At 41.4% G+C, this 19,330-nt stretch overlaps 1 pseudogene; it reads left to right on the top strand.

Annotated features, from left to right (window-relative positions):
• The window catches only part of LOC122422024, a 46,415-nt pseudogene that overhangs the window by 11,201 nt on the left and 15,884 nt on the right, over window positions 1-19,330 (top strand).

Here is a 19,330-nt window from a genome sequence, read left to right as displayed (position 1 = left end):
GCATATATACTGTCTTACAAGGTAGTTATTCTCAGCAAAGATAAAGATTAAAATTCCAGACTTACAAAACATAAGACGATCCCTTCAAAGCGAGAGTTGCAAACAATCACCTTTTACCTTATGGTTCATGAAAAGGAAGAGGGTACTTATCACCGTAATGAGAAATGCCTGGATTCCTCAGCCCCGGGAAAGGAAGGCAGGCCTCTCCTCTTAATTCCTGAATATTCAGGAATTAATAAGGGCCAGAGGGTTCCTGACAGATCCAAAACAGCACACAGGAAGCCTCTTGTTAAATGCTTCCTGACGGTAGACGAGTAGGTGTGAAATTCCTGTGCCTTCTCTTTTGCTGTTATCACTCCGCAGGCCTTGTGTTCTACCAAGCCGTACAGTTCAACTGGGTGGATTTTCAACTTCTGAGTTAATAAGTAAGAGCGTTATCCCCACCCCACCTCCCCCGACCCCTAGCCCTGTGAACTTGTAGCAAGTTAAGGCACTTAGATTTTGGGTTTATCACTGCAGCAGAATTCCACCTAATATATTAACTGTATGAGATCATTGTATAGAAATCAAGTGCTGATTCGTTAAAAAAAACCTTTTGTTTTGTATCGGGGTATAGCCAATTAACAATGTAATGATAGTTCCAGGCAAACAGTGAAGGGACTCAGCCATACGTATACATGTATCCCTTCTCCCCTTAAATCCCTCCCATCCAGGCTGCCACATAACACTGAGCCCAGTTCTATGTGCGGTACAAGGGGTCTTCGTTGGTTATCCATTTTAAATACAGCAGTGCGTACATGTCCATCCCAAACTCCCTAACTGTCCTTGCCCCCAGCAACCAGAAGTTCTTTCTCCAAGTCTGTGAGCCTCTTTATGTTTTGGAAGTTCATTTGTATCATTTCTTTTTAGATTCCACATGCAAGGGATGTCAGGATGCTTCTCCTCCGTCTGACTTTCTTCACTCAGTGTGACATTCTCTAGGTCCATTCATGTTGCAGCAAATGGCATTATTTCTTTCTTTTTAACGGCTGAGTAATACCGTATTGTGTGTACCACATCTTCTTCATCCATTCCTCAGTCAGTGGATGTTTAGGTTACTTCCACGTCTTGGCTATTGCAGAGTGCTGCAATGAGCACTGGGGTGCGTGTATCCTTTCAGACCATGTTTTTCTCCAGATGTGTGTGTGTGTGCTAAGCGACTTCAGTCATGTCTGACTCTTTCTGACCCTATGAACTGTAGCCCGCCAGGCTCCTCTGTCCATGGGATTCTCCAGGCAAGAATACTGGAGTGGTAGTCATGCCCTCTTCCAGGGGACCTTCCCGACCCAGGGACTGAACCTGGGTCTCCTGTATTCCAGGTGGATTCTTTACCGTCTGAGTTACCAGGGAAGCTTTTCTCCAGATACATATATATACAGATATATATATAATGTCTGCAGATTTTAAAGTTAGGAATGATAAATGTCAGTGTTAAAGGGCTGCACATCTGAGACCTTAGGTCAGTGTTTCTTTCCTTAAGGAAGATCAGGTGTTCATTTCCTAGGGCTGCTGCAACAAATTAGCACAAAACTGAAGGCTTAAAACGACAGAAATTTCTTCTCTTACAGTTCTGGAGACCAGAAGTCCAAAAGCAAAGTCTTGGCTGGACCCCATTGCCCCTGAAGGCTCTGTGGGGGATCTTCACTTGTTTATTTCAGCTTCTGGTGACTTCTGGTATTTCTTGGTTCATGGCAACATAGCTTCAAATCTTTGTCCCATCTTTATATAGCCTTCTTTTTTGTGTGTGTGTTTGAGTGTCTCAAATTTCTCTCTCTTTTTCATTATAAATCCAATGACATTAGTCACTAGAATCTAGGATTCTAGACATTAAATCCAATGACTCTAAATCCAAGATGATTCTATCTCAAGACTTCTAATTGAATTACATCTGCAAAAATTCCTATTTCCAAATAAGGTCACACTTACTGTTAAGTGTCGCTGTTAGGACTTGGAAATACCTTTTTTTTAAAAAAAATTATTGGAGTATAGTTGATTTACAATGTTGTGTTAATTTAAGGTATACATCAGAATGAATCAGTTATATATATACTTATATTCCCTCTTTTTTAGATTCTTTTCCCATAGACGCCATTACAGAGTTTTGAGTAGAGTTCTCTGTGCTTTTTGGTAGGTCCTTATTAGATACTCTAGTTATTGTTTATTTTATATATAGTAGTGTGTATATGTCAGTAACTTTTTATGAGATAAAACTCAATACACTAGAGACTACATGGGAAATCAAATGACAGTCAAAATGTTGTTTGTTCAACATGGACTCTGAATAAAGGGAATTAGTTGCATGAGTTATTCTGTTTCTTTAGGTTGACTTTGCTTATCTCTTCTCTGATCCCTTTTTTATTAGTCTTTAAGTTATAATTCCAATCTTATTTTCCTTATTTCTAATTTCTTGATAATTTCTCACCAGAACCTCATATACTAAATATATCAAGAATTTGCCTCAATAGTGAGGGAAACTTCTTCAACCTTGTAGCTGCTTCCTTCATCACTCTGTTCCTAGTCTATCCTCCACCATGTAGTTTAATAGGCATTTATTTTTACATACTAAAAACCTTGAGATTCTTAATAAGGTATTGATACATGCTACATGCACTGAAAAACGTATTTTTTTATTCACTTTTCATAGTTTCTGTTTCTACCTGAAGGTGTTTAACAATATGTGAGATAACTTTTGCCTTTTTTTTTTTTTTTACAGTCTTTCTGATGTAGTTGTGTCTGGCATTAAAATATACCAAGACTACAGTTTTTTCCTACTTCATATTACTTCATAGAGACAGAGTTAGGAACAAAAGCCTATGTGACTAAGATTTGAAATTGAAGATGAGGGCCCTAGGAGTGGAGAGTGCGGAACTAGGAAAAGAGCAGGAATTTGCACTTGGAAAAAATTGCAGGGTCAGGATAGCAAAAGTCACTTGAAGTCACCTTCTAGGAGTTGAGGAGGGAGTCAGCAAAGGCTCTTATTGGTTTTGCCAGTCCACACAGGATGAGATGGTTGGATGGCATCACCAACTCAGTGAACAGGAATTTGAACAAACTCCAGGAGATAGTGAAGGATAGGGTAGCCTGGCGTGCTACAGTCCATGGGGTTGCAAAGAGTCAGACACAACTTAGTGACTTAACAACAGCAACAGGACTGGGGGCAATTACTGGAGGGTGAGCAATTTTGAAGATTGTTTGTTCTTAGTTGTGATATGCTGGTATGCTTAGGATCATAGATCCGTGCTTTGGAGACCCAACTATTTTAACACCATTAGCATTTTTGTAATTATTTCTTTTTTCTCTGTTAGATTTTAATAAAGCTCTTGATGAAAATGTCAGGCCGTCTCAGGAATGACGTGTGCATACATTTTCAGGTCACCATTTTAAAGAGAGGGCCACGGGGGCCTCTTCTATGGGAGGTGAGTTAGAGTGAGAAAACTGGAAGGAAAATAAATGCAGTTTTGGCTATTGAGAATGTTTGTTTCTGTAATTCCAACTTGCACCTGCTTTTGCTTTCAGGCATTATCACACCAAACATATATGGGGGAAGATTAGATTCTATGTGATAGAAGTGTTCTTTTGAGAGAGGAAGGAAAAGTAACAGAAACACTTGAGTCCCTCTTGTGAGTGATAGGAGGAATATAAGGACCAACTGCCAAGTTCTTGAGGCCTCAGGGTCCTCGTTTTGGGATCTTATCTTTGTCTGCAGGACCTGAAGGAAACTTTGATAATGGCAAGTGGTAGGTTGGGGAAGTAATTTTCCTCCATCTGGGTAAAAGTCTGAGTCTATTATACTAAATAGGGAAAGAAAACACCTAGAAAACATTCTCTCACCCCCACAGTCCATGTCCTGGCACATATTGCTAATTAGACTTGGTACTTTCTCATTGACTTTAGATCAAGCTTTATAATTTTCAACATAGCACTTAGCTCAACCATCATCAGTCAATAAGACTTGACGTGCCAGGGAAATGTAATTGCCATTTCTGAAATAGACTGCCTCTCTTTCAGTTTCCAGAAGGCAGAAATCAAGTCTTGCCCTTATTTGTATTTGCAATAGCACTTAGCTTAGTTCTGAACCCGAGGTGTTGCTCAGTGATTTGTTGGGAACAGCACTGGGTGGGAGAAGGCTGAGGATGGCTTCCTAACTGCCAAGGCAGCCAAGCACAGCCAGTTCACAGACAGCTGTGAGGCTGTCCTTCCAGATCCTGAGGTTCCATTTTGGTTGACTTCTCGTAGGAAGAGCTTCATGTTAGCACCTTGTGTCTATACCATTCTGAGATTCCTTGTTAAAAAGGAATTATGGTAAGCTATCTATCATATGTAGGATGGATAAATGGCAAGGTCCTACTGTATCACACAGGGAACTATGTACACTATCCTGTGATACACTATAATGGAAAAGAATAGCTTTTTAAATAGTTTTTAAAAAAGATATGTATAACTGAGTCACTTTGCTGTGCAGCAAAGATTGGCACAACATTGTAAATCAACTGTGTGTTGTGCTGGGCTGTGCTTAGTTGCTCAGTCATGTCTGACTCTTTGTGACCCCACGGACTGTATTGTAGCCCACCAAGTTCCTCTGTCCATGGGGATTCTCCAGGCAAGAATACTGGAGTGGGTTGCCATGCCCTCCTCTGGGGGAATCTTCCCAACTCAGGGATTGAACCCAGGTCTCCCACATTGCATGTGGGTTCTTTACCATCTGAGCCAGCAGGGAAGCCAAAATCAACTATACATCAATTCAAAAAGACCTATGGAATGTATTTCTTTTCAAGAAATATTATTTGGAAACTTTGGTATTTTATTATTGCTAACAAGTAATTTTCTACTTTCCAGTCAATAGACTTGTCTGCCTTTATAATTCCAGTGCTAAGTCAAGTGTCAGTCATATAAGTGGTGTTCAATAAAGTGAATTTACATGTTGGATCTTCACGTTTTCAAAAGGCTCTTGAACTCAGAATACTGGCATCTAAATATCTCTTGTCTCCCTGATGACAAAATAAGAGGAAAGTAAATTAACTGCAATGAGACATCCTTCCATAAACGAAAGCAGAATTCTTCCTAGGGAGAGTGGATGAAAATTGAAAGGGTTAGTGAGTGAAGGTCAGATTTCTAATTTTTTGGGACAGCTTTTAAGTACGTCTCAGCCTGAAGGTCAGAAGAGACTAAATGACCTCTCTAAGTCCTTTCAAACCTGGAGACACTGTCTTTCTAGAGAAGAAAGAAACCCTGGAGAGCACTGACTGTTCTAAGCAATTACTTATATCTAAGAACATTGTTATCCCGTGACCAATGGCTAAATGGCAACAGAATAAGGACTCTCAGGGGCATCTTGAAAAATACATGTGAAACCTTAAAGGTCAGGGAGTTATACCCATTAAGCGTGATCTCCTGGAGATGAGTGAGTGTACTTACAGCACTGCTAATATTTTATCAAGAGTTAAGGACCTATTAGCATTTTAATTTGCAAGAGTGGATTTGCCTAGGTTCTGGTACACAACTGCTGTCTCTTTGGCTGATAATATTGTGTGTGTGTGTGTGTGTGTGTGTGTATGTTTTTCTTGGGCTTCTATTTCTCTTTCTCACTCTTAGCCTCAATTTGGTAAGCTATAGTGACAGAGTTTCAAAATACAGCCATTGATCTTTTCTTGATTGATTGCAATTCCTTAAATGAGAAATCTCACTTTGGAAGAGGATTGACTAGGAGAAAGATTTGTAATTTCAATTTATAAATCTCTCTCTTTTGATTTCCTGGTTTTTCTTGGTTACCTGGATGGGAAGCTAGTAACTTTTTTTAAAGAGGCATATGGAAGAGACTGTCTAGCTGTTCATCAAACTCATTTTGTCTTCTTTCTGAGACTGTGTTTAGACCATATTTGCCATACTATCTCCGGCTTTCCCGGTAGCTCAGCTGTTAAAGAATCTGCCTGCAGTGCAGTAGACCCTGGTTTGATTTCTGAGTCAGGAAGATCCCCTGGAGAAGAGATAGGCTACCCACTCCAGTATTCTTGCCTGGAAAATTCCATGGACATAGGGCTACAGGTGGGTTACTGTGCATAGGGTCACAAAGAGTCAGACATGACTGAAGTGATACATGCACACACACAGACCCACTTGGGGAAAATATCTGGTTGGAAAGATCATATGACTCATTCCCTCTCCTTCCCTCCTTGAGTCCTGGGAAAGTCTATTCCAAGAGTCTATTCCTCCAACCTTACCATCTGTAACTGGTTCTTGTAACAGAGACCTTAAAGAGAAAACTTTGCAAGAGAATAACCTTCTTTAATTGATTCAGAAAAAAATCTTCTTCTTAGGGCATAACTGTACTGTCATTTAAATATAAACTCACTGTGGGTTTGAAAACATTAAATATGACTAGAAGGTAAGATTTAATCTTGGGGGCTAAATTTCACAAGGACATCTTCATGGGGAAAAATAAAAAGCCCAAACCACAAGGATGCCATAAAACAAGACTGAGAAAAAAGGAGACTACAAAGGTTTCTCAAGGACAATTTTTGTCTGCAGTTCCTTTAATGAACTAGAAGCTGAGGCTAAGAGAAACGATCATGTGTGTGGCTGGTGGCAGGTGGCTTTATCACACCACAGACCCACCTCTTGCCTCTGGTTTATTCGTTCTTATGCCTACAGATGTGGTTGTTCCAGGAGTTTCTTTCCTAACAGAAGGGGCAGATGCAATACCCAGCTGATGACTCGGAGGCCCTCAGAGCTGAGTGAGGGCAGACATAAGCTTTTCCTTGGTGGTTTTTTTGCCAAGCGTGCTGCTATTTGCACATTTCCCTCCAGCTACCGGAGAAACAAACCATCTCCTCCGGGATACCACAGCCTCTTTGTTCAGATATTTATCATAGTGTTTGGCACTTTGCACTGTATTATCGTTCCCCCTGCTTTGCCTCTCCTACTAAATCTGCACTTTTTAGAGGAAGGGACTCTGTCTTGTTTGTGAAACATCCCCAGAGCCGAGCACAGTTCTTGGCAGGCTACAGATGCTCAATAAATATTTGCTGAGGGAATGAGTAAATAAATGTATGAATAAAATAATTAACATGCACATAACAACAAAAAAAATAGTCACTCAGTTGTGTCTGACTCTGTGCAACCCCATGGACTACAGCCTGCCTGGCTTCTTTGTCCATGGAATTCTCTGGGTAAAAATACTGGAGTGGCTTGCCATTCCCTTCTCCAGGGAATCTTCCAGACCCAGGGATCAAACTCAGGTCTCCTGCATCACAGACAAATTCTTTATCATCTGAACCACCAGGGAAGCACATAAAAGATTGAGCATAATTCTGGGAATTAAAAATATGACAATCTCTGAACATCCAAAACACCAAAACCAAAATGCAAAAGAAATGCTTTATTTCTAACATTCTTGTAACTTTGGATTTAATAATTCCTGGAGTAGTTCATCAACTGTACGAGGTAGGAATTTTGTTTGATAGGAACTGAGGACCGATTGTAGGGGCTTAAATGAATTAGGAGTTTGCGTTCTCCTGTAAACAAAACCCCAAGTTAGGGGATTCATACCAGCTGGAGCAGCATTATGAAGTTGTCAGGTACCCAAACCTTTTCTCTTTTTCTGTCCAAGCCATCCTTAGCGTGTGGCTTTCATTGTCAAGGTTATCAGAGGGCTGCTGGAGATCCTGCTAGTAGGGATACAGCTGTATGCTGTCTCATACTGTCAGCTTGTTATTCAGCTCAGTTTTACCTAGAAGATTTTTCAATGACTGGGTAGAGCAGAGTTTCAACTCAGGTCTCAGAAATTATACAGAATCAAGATCAGATCCTCAATAAGACATCTCATCCTCACAGACTGTAAGAATGCTGGCTTTCATACTTGTGCTGGAGAGTATGCTTGCCCAGCATCCTTACCTTAAGCCAGGACAAATTCTGCAGGACAGTTTGTAGTCCAGACAACACTGAGAGTTCAGACTGAGGCTAGGGCTTGACCTGAAACGGCATCTTTGCTGGGCTTCTCCAATCTCCTAAGCCCCTATCAATTTCTTCTAGAAGCATTTCCTTAATAAATTGCTTGCATGTGAATCCTTGTGTTAAGGGTTTGCTTTTGAGGAACCTGACCTAAGATAATGCCTGCTGAGAAAAAGCTGAGACAAGGTTCAAGGTCAAGAGCAAGTAACTTGTATCCAAGGCAGTCTCTATGCCTGATGATGACGCAGGCATTTGCTCAGGGGCAAAGGGCAGGCTTCTCTTTTCCTAAACCCCGAATGGTCAGTGCTGGTTGAGGTCCCTCTCCTCGCTGGAGACCTATGGCCTCTGCCTTTGCTGAGGCCCTTGGCTCCCTGTCTTTGATGAGACTCAGAAGACTTTGCTCAAGATTTTTGTGTAGAAACTGCCACAACGAAGAGGCTGCTCTGAGCAAAGTAATTTGCACTACTGCCAAGATGTTTATTGCCTCTGGTCTGACCTGATGGTTAATGCCTACTGCACATCTGTAAAAAAGACTTGTATGGGTGGATCAAAGGAAACATTTAGGAACCAACAAGACCATAACACATGTTCACATCCACAGCCCCACACTGGGAGCCCTTGTACGTCAGAAGCTTCAACAGGTTCATGAAGACTTTGCTGCCCCACATCTTACACCTTTTCTATTTCCCAGGGTTCCTGACTCGTGCACCAGAAGCTCACTGTCACCTGAATTAAACATAAATGTTAGCTGCTCAGATGGGTCTGACTCTTTGTGACCCCAAGGACTATAGACCACCAGGCTCCTCTGTCCATGGGATTCTCCAGGCAAAAATACTGTTGTTGAGTTACCATTTCCTTCTCCAGGGGATCTGCCCAACCCAGGGACTGAACCTGTGTGTCCTGCATTGACAGATTCTTTACCATCTGAGCCACCAGGCATATCCCCTCACCAAAATATATTATTTCCTGTGTGGAGTACTGCTGTTGTCAGATGAAGAGTCAGAAGGAGCAGAGGAGATTGCATGCCTCTCAAATAACAAGAAGGGCTTGAGGGGAGAGGTATGGAAATCAACTGGCCAGCTGATCCTTCCAAACTTACCAGTCAGATATATCATCCCACTCCTCTTCCCATCATTTTGAATTGAATAGACTTGCGGTAGAGAGGGCCCAGGAGATTTATACTAAAGGGGCTCCCTACAACATGGAAGGAAACATGAGGAGTGGGAAACAAATATTCTTCTTCATATTTTCAAACAGTACTTTGGATTTTCAGTCTCCATGACCAGCTACTTCAGGAAATGCTGTCTCAGCCCTAATCCTCACTCACTGTAAAGAACCAGTTTGGGCCCGTCTTGTTAGTGCTATTCCAGTTAGCTATGTTTGGATTATGAACATGAAGACTGATGAAGATAATTCCCTACCCTCCACTGTAATCACTGAGGACTGAATACTCATCTGGACATATATTTCTCTTGAGGTATACTAATTTTTCCATCTCTATTGCTATTGTAATTTTGTCAGCTCAAACCTGTATAAAGCTAATACCCCTAGATAATTTTTACATGAACAGTTATTAAACTAGATTACTTCTTCCACACTAGTGCCTATGATTTTTTCGAACTTAATTCAAGTGCGATAATCTTTCTCCAACTTCAAAAAATGCTAAATTGGAATGAAATCTCCTTCTGTACACCTGTTTGGTAACTGTTGGAATTTTGGTTCCAGAAAAACAGAATTGCATGGATTGTGAGTCACTTCTGCTGAGGATAATCAGAAAGAGAGGAAACTGGGAGTTGGAATAGATAGGGGAGGTAGAGCAGATGGCGGAGGAAGGATGGAGAGTTTTGCAGTGAATCCTTGGGGAAGACAAAGGAAAATGAAGCACAGCAGACTCAGGATATTCAGGTGACATCTGTGAGGAGGAGGTGAGGAATTGAGAGCTGAGATGTGAGAGAGAATATTTGACAGGCATGTGATCCAGGGAGGGGGGAGAAAGCAACTTCTGAGTCATGTAATCAGGAAGGCATTGATCATTTGAATGGAGAACCAGGCAAAGAAAAAAAGAAATAGAATTTACAAGCGCTTCACTGAAATTTTAAGAAACTCAAAATTTCAAGAAAGTTAAATGGAAATTAATGTCATAATATCCATATTACTAATCTAATAATAATATAATTATTCTTTTATTTTCATAAATGCAAAATATATTTAAAGAAGCTTTCATAGGTTCAGTTCTGATTTCAGTTTCTTGATTTCTGTTATATTATCTTAATTTCCCAACCTCAAAATCTCTGGCAATAAGGATTTGCTGAGCTTCAATTTGGAGGTTGATAAAGGGATGACAATAGTTACATTTATCACCCCTAAATTTCACCTTGTGAGTTTTTAAAAGAAATATTGATGGACTTGATCACTTAAAACTACAAACTTCCCTAGTGGTGCCGTGGATAAGAACCTATTTTCCAATGAGAGGGAAACAGGTTTGATCCTTTGTTCAGGAGGAGTTCCCAGGCCACGGAGCAATTAAGCCTGGGTACTACAACTACTGCGCTCATGTGCCTCAATTACTGAAGCCCGCGCGCCCAGAACCCATGCTCCGTAATAGAAGCCACTGCAATGAGAAGCCCACGCACCACAACTAGGGAGTAGCCCCTGCTCTCCGAAACTAGAGAAAACCTGCATGCAGCAATGAAGACCCAGCATAGCCAATAATATAAATAAATACACAAAAAGACTTTAAAAAAGTTCAAATTTCTGCACAGAAAAATGCAACATGAACAGAATAAAAAGTTGAACAATGGGCTGAGAGAATGTTTGCAGCACATATGAATGGCAAGGATTAATAGCCATAATTTACAAGCTGATAAGGAAATGACATATCACTCAACTGAAAACTAGGTAAAAGTCTTGAATGAGCAACTCAGAAAAGAAATGATATGTGGACAGTAGCCATGATAAGCTGCCTAGTGTCTCTAGTTGATCAAGAACATGCAACTGAAAAAGAGTGAGAGACCATACTGGACAGAAGATTGGCAGAAATTTATAAAGTTGGTAGCCATCAGTGTTGGTGAGGATGTGGGGAAATAGGACATCTTATACATTGCTAATAGGATTATGAATTTTTATATACTGTTGAAAAAGTATTTTAAAAATGAACATATCCTTTGACCCAGAAATCTCTTCCAATTTCCTGGTAATTCATCCTACAAAAAGAAAAGCAAACTAGCTAAGCATATGTGTACAAAGATGTTAATTGCAATATTTTTGCAATGGAAAAGCTTGAAGTCATCTAAATACTCATCAGTAAGGGAGCTGATGAATGGATTATGGGGCATCCATATTATGGAGCCTCAGTGAGTTATTAAAGTAACCATGTGTTTCTCCATGATATGGGAGTCTGAGATCAACTTAAACAGCTGGGGTAGAGAGAGAGTGTGAAGAAGGAAATGGCAACCGACTCCAGTATTCTTGCCTGGAGAATCCCCATGGACAGAGGAGCCTGCAGGCTATAGCCCATGGGGTCCTGAAGAGTCGGACAGGACTGAGCGACTAAGCAGCGCACAGGGAAAGTGAGATGTAGAGGGAGGGTTGGGAGCTGGGAGGGCTCTAAAGGAAGGCCAAGAGCCACATGCAGCTTGGATGCATGGGATGGAGGTCAACCCATTCCTACAAATGCCTCTGCTTCATTTTCTCTTAAACATGGATGAAGAAATGTATTGTCTGCATTATCTATCATATCTAACCCAACTCCAGATGTTTCAGCTCTTACAACCTGATAGAAAAGGGTGAATAGTTGCTCTTTGCTTTGTCGTTGCCTTGTTTAGTTGTTAAGTCGTGTCTGACTCTTTTGTGACCTCATGGATTGTAGACCGCCAGCCTCCTCTGTCCATGTTTCCCAGGCAAGAATATTGGAGTGGGTTGCCGTTTTCTGCTCCATGTTGCTCTTTAAGATTTCCTAACTCTGATATTTTCCTGCCTGCACTCTTTTCTTTCTTTGATTAAGATCTTCTAAGATGCTGAGCCACATATTCTGCTGCCTCTGGGTGGTATAGGATTATCCAGCCAAGATGACAAGGCAGAAAAGTCAGAAGACAGAAAGTTTTTTAAAGTCATGTTGTTTTGCAAATGGTGTTAAAGCTGTATTTACACTCACAAGGAGAATGCTGCTTCAGCATATTGTTAATTAGGACACTACCCGAGGCTAGTGCAGATTAATCTCCTCAAATATGCTTACTGTATAGAGTAATCATGATTAATTAGCACACAGGATTGGTCCAAAATGAGAGGATTTGAGGACAATCTTGTTTTGTCTCCTGTTGGAGAAGCTGCCTAAGCTTCTAGCTGAGGAGCCTTTAGTTCATCTGAATAGGTACCATGGTATTGGGTGATCAAGAGATGATAAATAGACAGCCAGTAATACCCTTTCAATTATCCTTGTAAAACTGCTACTTAGAGACCTCAAGGGTATTAGATCAAGACACCAGCAGGCTAATGGGCAAGATGCCTCTGGAGAGAGCTTGGCACTCAGGAGCCAAAGAACTTAAATTTGCTCTAATGTCTGACCGCCACTTGGTAGCACTGACATTTCTCTCTTAATTTTTAGAGCACTTGCCTAGAGGTGACCCACTGTGTTTCCTGGGGATCAGTGGGATTGTTGTTAATGCTAGGCTGAGTTTCTTTTATTGTTTGATATTTCTGCAGGCTGCCATGTGGCTGCCTTGGCTACTGCCTTATTGTAATAGTCTGGACTCCACCTGCTCAGGCCCAGTTCTCTGGGCCTGTGCCTTCTCCAGCTTTGTTCTGCTGTGTGGTTCTCTGGATCATAGCTCATCTCAGGTGTCATTTTGAAGCCAAATGTTGCAACTCCTGTCTCTACTTTGCTAGGTATTCTTTGAGATACTACAATGAACGGGATTTAGTTCCGGCCATGGGCAACTCCAAGGGTGACCTTGGGAAAGGGCTTTATTGTCCACCTCATTCTCACCACTCTCCCAAATCCATCCAAACTCAACATAGGGTATGTATTAGGCAAGATTCTTTAGAGAAACAGAACTGGTAGAATAAAAGTCTTTCTATCTAACTATATGTATATATGTATTATGAGACATTGGATGATGAGATTATGGAGGCTAAGAATTCCCATGATTTGCTATCTACCAGCTGGTGATCCAGGAAAGCCAGTGGTATAATTCAGTCTGAGTCCAGAGGCCTGAGAACTGGGGGAGCCAATGTTTTAAATCCAAGTCTGAGAGCTGAGAAGTTGAGACAAGATGTCCCAGCCTAAGCAGGCAGGGAGGAAGCAAAAAGGGCAATTTCCTCCATCCTGTACTTTTCATTCTGTTCAGGACCTCAATGAAATGGATGATGCCCACCTGCATAGGAGAGGGCTGTCTATTGAGTTCAGGTTCCAATGCTAAATTCATCCAGAAACACCCTCATAGGCACATTCAGAAGTAATGTGTTATATGGGCATCTGATGGCCAGCCAAATTGACACATAAAAATACCATCAGAGAGTGGTAGTAAACACTGGGAGCTTGAAATGTAATCAGCTTCATGCAACTCCAAAGAAATATATAGAATTGCAGGAGAACTAGTGTGCTTGCTACACAAATGGAGCTTCTAGGTAAATCCCTAGAAAGAGCCTTACTAATCAGATTACTGCCCCCTGGTCCCCATTGCCACCTGAAACTCAGGACCCTTCACTGGACCAATATAGGAATAATAGTCTGGTGGTGGAGGCAGGGAATTCCCAAACAGCCTCAGTCAAAAGCAGAGCGTGGACAGGGAGGACTCTAGATTAGATATAAGTGCTGTGAGAGAAGAGAGAGTGGACAACATTTTTGACTATTGTAGTAGATAATCAGCGTCCCTGGCTTCCCTGATGGCTCAGCAGGTAAAGAATCCACCTGCAGGAGACAGAGGAGACGTGAGTTTGATCCCTGGGTTGGGAAGATCCCCTGGAGAAGGAAATGGCAACCCAATCCAGCATTCTTGCTTGGGAAATCCCATGGACAGAGGAGCCTGGTGGGCTACTGTCCTTGGGGTTGCAAAGAGTTGGACAAGACAGCACCTAAGCACACACACACCAGATGATGTTCAAGACTGTGTATGTCTCTTGATCCAAAGTAGTTTCCTTCTGGAACAAGAAAAGGGATAATAACAGAGGACTATACCTTGCTGACTCAATAAAAGAACAGTACAGAAACTCACAGGGGTTAGCTTTAACTAAGCTGCAGAGCCCGAACTGCATGTCATCTCAGAGCACTGGGGTAGGGGCTCAGCCATCTGGGTCCTGTTAAACCAGGGATGAAGAACTTAAGCCTGAGGTTGAGGCTGCAGACTCATTAGTTGGGAACTAAAGGCTGAAAACTAAGCTGTCTGTGTTTGGTCTGAAGCCCTGGCTTGTGACAGCGAGCTAATAGACTCTCCCCAGGCCTCTGTCAAGAGGGGCCTTTCCTTCAGAGAAAATGGGGGATTATGTCCCTGGGAGGTTATAGAGCTTCTCTCAGGGTGGGAAGTAAATCAATACTGATGCTGGTAACAGAATCACATAATTCTGCTGACTTGCAGTGGAGTGGTGTCTCAAATGTTATCCTGAGCACCATGGAGACACCCCAGGTGAAGTGTAGGGGTGTGTGTGTGTGTGTGTATGCACACACAGAATATACAAGAGCTCACTTTTCACCCTTCCTCTGGCCTTCAGAGCACTTTGTGTGTTTACTACCCCATCATGCCCTTCACTGGGGTTGTGAGTGCATTTGCATGACCTCGCTGGACTGTAAGCACCGTAGGAGCAAGAGAAAAAAGTTCTTGCTTTGTTTTATAATGCTCACTGTGCTAAGCAAGTGACTCTGCACGGAATGGGCACAGGAGTTACAACATCCTCCAGTAACAGGGCAGGAGGGGAGCGGGGTCTGGGGACCACACAGGGAACAGCTCACAACCCTCAGGTTTTCTGTGCTCTGCCAGAAGTTCTGAGCCACCGTTGACGTCACAGCTCATAGCTGTGGTCACGAAACACTATTTGGAGCTCCATTTTGCAAATGGTGCTCTCTGGAGCACTGTTTAGCAAGATGTTAATAGCCTTTCTGCAAATAAATAAAACGATTAAGTTAAGTAAAAATTTCAAATGGTCTGTATTCAAGTAAATCTGTGATACCCTATTAGTACTGCTGGTGACTTGTGACTTAATGGTTTTTCTTTGTGTTGTTCTTTTTTTAAAACTCAGCTAGATGTAACTTTTACTGTTTATTCTTTTATTGTATTGAAATGTAGTTGATGTCTGATATTAGCTTAGTTTCAGACATACTGCACGATGATTTGATATTTGCATACATTATGAAATGACCACCACATGTCTAACAGCCATCTGTCTTCATTCACAGTTATTACAATATTATTGATCATATTTCTTACACTGTGTATTCCATGCTCATGCCTTCCTTATTACAGAACTGGAGGCTTGTCCCTCTTAATCCCACTTAGCTATTTTGTCCACTCCCTACATCCTTCCCTTCTGGCAACCACCCAGTTTTCCTCTGTATCTGAGTTTGTTTTCACTTTGTTTTGTTTTTTAGATTCCATATATAAGTGAGACCATGTGGAATTTGTCTTTTTCTGTCTGACTTGATTCGCTTAGCATAATATCCTCTAGATCCATTCATATTGTTGCAAATGGCAAGATACCTTTCTATAAGCTGAGTAATATTCCATTGTATATGTATGGATACACACACATACACACATACTTAGATTGCTTCCATATCTTACATGTTGTATGTAATGCTGCAATGAACATTGGAGAGCACATATATTTTTGAACTAGTGTTTTTATTTTCTTTGGGTAAATATTAAGAAGTGCAATTGTTGATTCATATGGTAGTTCTATTTTTCATAGTGGCTGCACCAATCTACAATCCCACCAACACTGCATAAGGATTCCCTTTTGTCCGCATCCTAGAGTTATTTGTATATTTTGATATTAACCCTTTATAGAATATATTGTTGGCAAATACCTTCTCCCATTCAGTAGGTTACCTTTGCATTTTGTTGGTAGTTCTGTTTGCTGTGCAAAAACTTTTTAGTTTGGTGTAGTCCTTTTTTTTCCTTGCTTTTGTGTCCTTTTCCTAAGAAGACATATTCAAAAAAAATATTACTAAGACAAATGTCAAAGAGCATATTGCCTATGTTTTCTTCTGGATGTTTTATGGTTTCATGTCTTACAGTGAGGTCTTTAATCTATTCTTAGTTTAATTTTGTATATGGTTTGAGAAAGTAATGAACTATTTAGATACTGGTTACCTTAAATTACATAATTTCTCTTTCTTAGGAATTTTAAAGGGAACCAGGAACTAAAGGGGATAAGAGAATAGCCACCTTTGGCCAAGAAAATGCCCACGCTATTAATAAAATACCTGAAAGCTTAAAAAAGCTAGTGGGAGAACAGACAGTAAAGAAATTAAGATAGAGGAAGCATTTGTAAGTAATTATAGGGGCCATGAAGCTCCAGTACTTTGGCAACCTGATGCAAAGAGCTGACTCATTGGAAAAGACCCTGATGCTGGGAAGGATTGAAGGCAGAAGGAGAAGGGGACGACGGAGGGTGAGATAGTTGGATGGCATCACTGACTCAATGGACATGAGTTTGAGCAAACTCTGGGAGATAGTGAAGGTCAGGGAAACATGGTGTGCTGCAGTTCATGGGGTCGCAGAGAGTCAGACATGACTGAGCGACTGAACAACGGCAACCACATTACTGCAATCACAGTGATAGACAAGTCTAACACCTCCCAAGCTTTCTGTGTCCTTTTCCCCCATTGAGTATTTTTTTGTTGTTGTCGTAATCATACTTAAGACAAGATCTACTCTCTTTACTTTTTGAGTGCACAGTATTGTAGAGCAGATCTCTAGAACTTATTCATCTAGCATAACTGAAATTTTATGTCCAGTGAACAATTCATTTTTCCAAAGTCTATATCCTCCGTTTGTGAAAATCTATTCTCGATCCATAGCACCTGCTAAGTTGTATGATCCCATAAAACATCTCTGTTCAACTTCTGTTTGAAGTGTGTGCTTTGCCAGCTTGACTTCTACTTCTTGTGGGGTCCCTCTCTAAGCTCCATCACTCATCAGGTGAGAATGGATTGTGCACATAAGTGTGTGTGTGTGTGTGTGTGTGTGTGTGTGTGTGTGTGTGTGTGTGGTAGAGCTGGGAGGACAGCAGCAGGGGATAAAAGAAGTAAGGGCTGTGCTTCATAAAAAAATACCTGCTTTCAGTACTGTTCTATTTTTCTAGGGTCCTATTTCATCACCTCACACTGTCCTATTCAACATTCTAAACTTATTTTTATTCCACTCCCCAGCCTGCACCATCCTATCTCTAGAGATACTACCCACATTCCCACTCATTTTGAATGCAATGTAAAGCATAAAAACTCACACGCATACGCCTCTTTCTTTCTTATATGTTACTTTCATGTATATTATTCTGTTTAGTTATCTCATTGCTCCTATTTTTTTAAGATGCAAATTATTCCCATTTTTCAGATGAAAAAGCAAATACATAGAGATAAAGGTGATCAACTGGGGATCTCAGGCCAAGGGAGAGAGATTGTATTTGGAATTAAATCTTTTGTTCGGAGTCAATAACAATTGTCTGCAAATTGCTTCATTACATTATGGGCAATGGGGTTGGTAGCCTCTCCCTCTCTTTCCCACTCCTTTCCAGTTCTGGGCTGTTTGACCCAACTAGTCTTGGTTACTATTTTTGAAACATGGCTTAACATTTTTTTTTTTCCTTTTTGTTTTTTCTTTTAGAGCATCTTTCAATTTCTCTTCTATAACTGGCTAGTTTCCTGGAGGACTGCTTAGGTGACCAAACTTCCCACTCTAGCCCACCTTCTTTTTCTCTCTGTAGTTTTGTTCTTTATCTTAGTTAAGTGGTACACTAGCCAGGTGATCATTCAAGCCAAAATTCTCAAAGGTATATCTAAATTCACAAGAAGAACTTGATGTCTTGCATTGGATGATATTAAACAATTACCAGAAAGGGAACCAACTGTGTACTTCCTACAGGCCAGGCTCTGTACGAGGCGAGATAATGAGATTCAGTGGAACAGATTGCTGGAATGATTGGTTCCCATCCTGGAGGAGGTGATGTTGGAGATTAACCTGGAAGGACGGGGATTTAAATAGGTGAAAAGAGGGATTAACAAACCAAGAGAAATATTAAAGAAGGACTTAAGATCAGGTAGCCTTAATGGTTGCATGTCTTGTGTATTTACAGCACTTTTTTTTTTTTTTAAGTCAATCAGTCATGTCTGCCTCTTTGCAACTCCATGGACAATATAGCTATGGAATTCTCCAGATCAGAATACTGGAGTGGGTAGCCACTCCCTTCTCCAAGGTATCTTCCCGACCTAGGAATTGAATCAGGGTCTCCTGCATTGCAGGCAGATTCTTTGCCAGCTGAGCTATCAGGGAAGCTCATTTACAGCATAGGTCTTGTGATTAATTCCTATAATAGATTAGAGTAAGACTAATCTGCTATAAGGTGGCTCAGTGGGAAAGAATCTGCCTGCTGATGCAGGATACACAAGAGTCACGGGTTCAACGCCTGGGTTGGGAAGATCCCCTGGAGAATGAAATGGCAACCCACTGCAAGGCTGCTGGGAGAATCCCATGGACAGAGGAGCCTGGTGGGCTACAATCCATGGGGTTGACTGAGTGACTGAGCCCACACAAGCTGCTATAACAGAGATCTGACAATACAGTGGCTTAATGAATAAGGGATGTTTTTTTTCTCTCTTATGAAACAGTCCTGTTGCGAACAGTCCAGGTGGGCTGGTCTGCTGTGGTCTGGAGCGCTGCCATTTTCTGCATGTATGAAGCTGGTTTGATGCCACATTCAGGTTCCAGCCATCGGAAAGGGAAGTGGGGAACACAGAGGAGGCACATTCCATGCCCCACACTAGGTCAAAGGGACAAAAAGAGGCTGGTGTGCAGTCTAGCTAGGCTGCCACATGCTCTCCTTGATTCCATTTCATTCAGCTTGGCAGGTTGAGAGAGTGGATGTGGGGTAAGCTGCAGCCTCATAGCCATCCCAGTGATTTCCTTAATTCCTTTTAAAAAAAAGTTTTTATTGTTACACCATTGCTTCTGTTTTATGTTTTGGCTTTTTGGCAGTGAGACATGTGGGATATTAGCTCTCTGACCAGGGACTGAACTGGTACCCCCTGAATTGGAAGGTGAATTAACCACTGGATTGCCAGCCAAGACCCTTCCTTCCCTCATTTTAAACTTTACTGGGAGTGACAGTGGGCTCGCTGGGAGCAGGGAGAAGT

The sequence above is a fragment of the Cervus canadensis genome, chromosome 19 (genome assembly GCF_019320065.1).
Source record: "Cervus canadensis isolate Bull #8, Minnesota chromosome 19, ASM1932006v1, whole genome shotgun sequence".
Lineage (NCBI taxonomy): Eukaryota > Metazoa > Chordata > Mammalia > Artiodactyla > Cervidae > Cervus > Cervus canadensis.
This window is presented reverse-complemented; position numbering and strand designations above follow the sequence as displayed.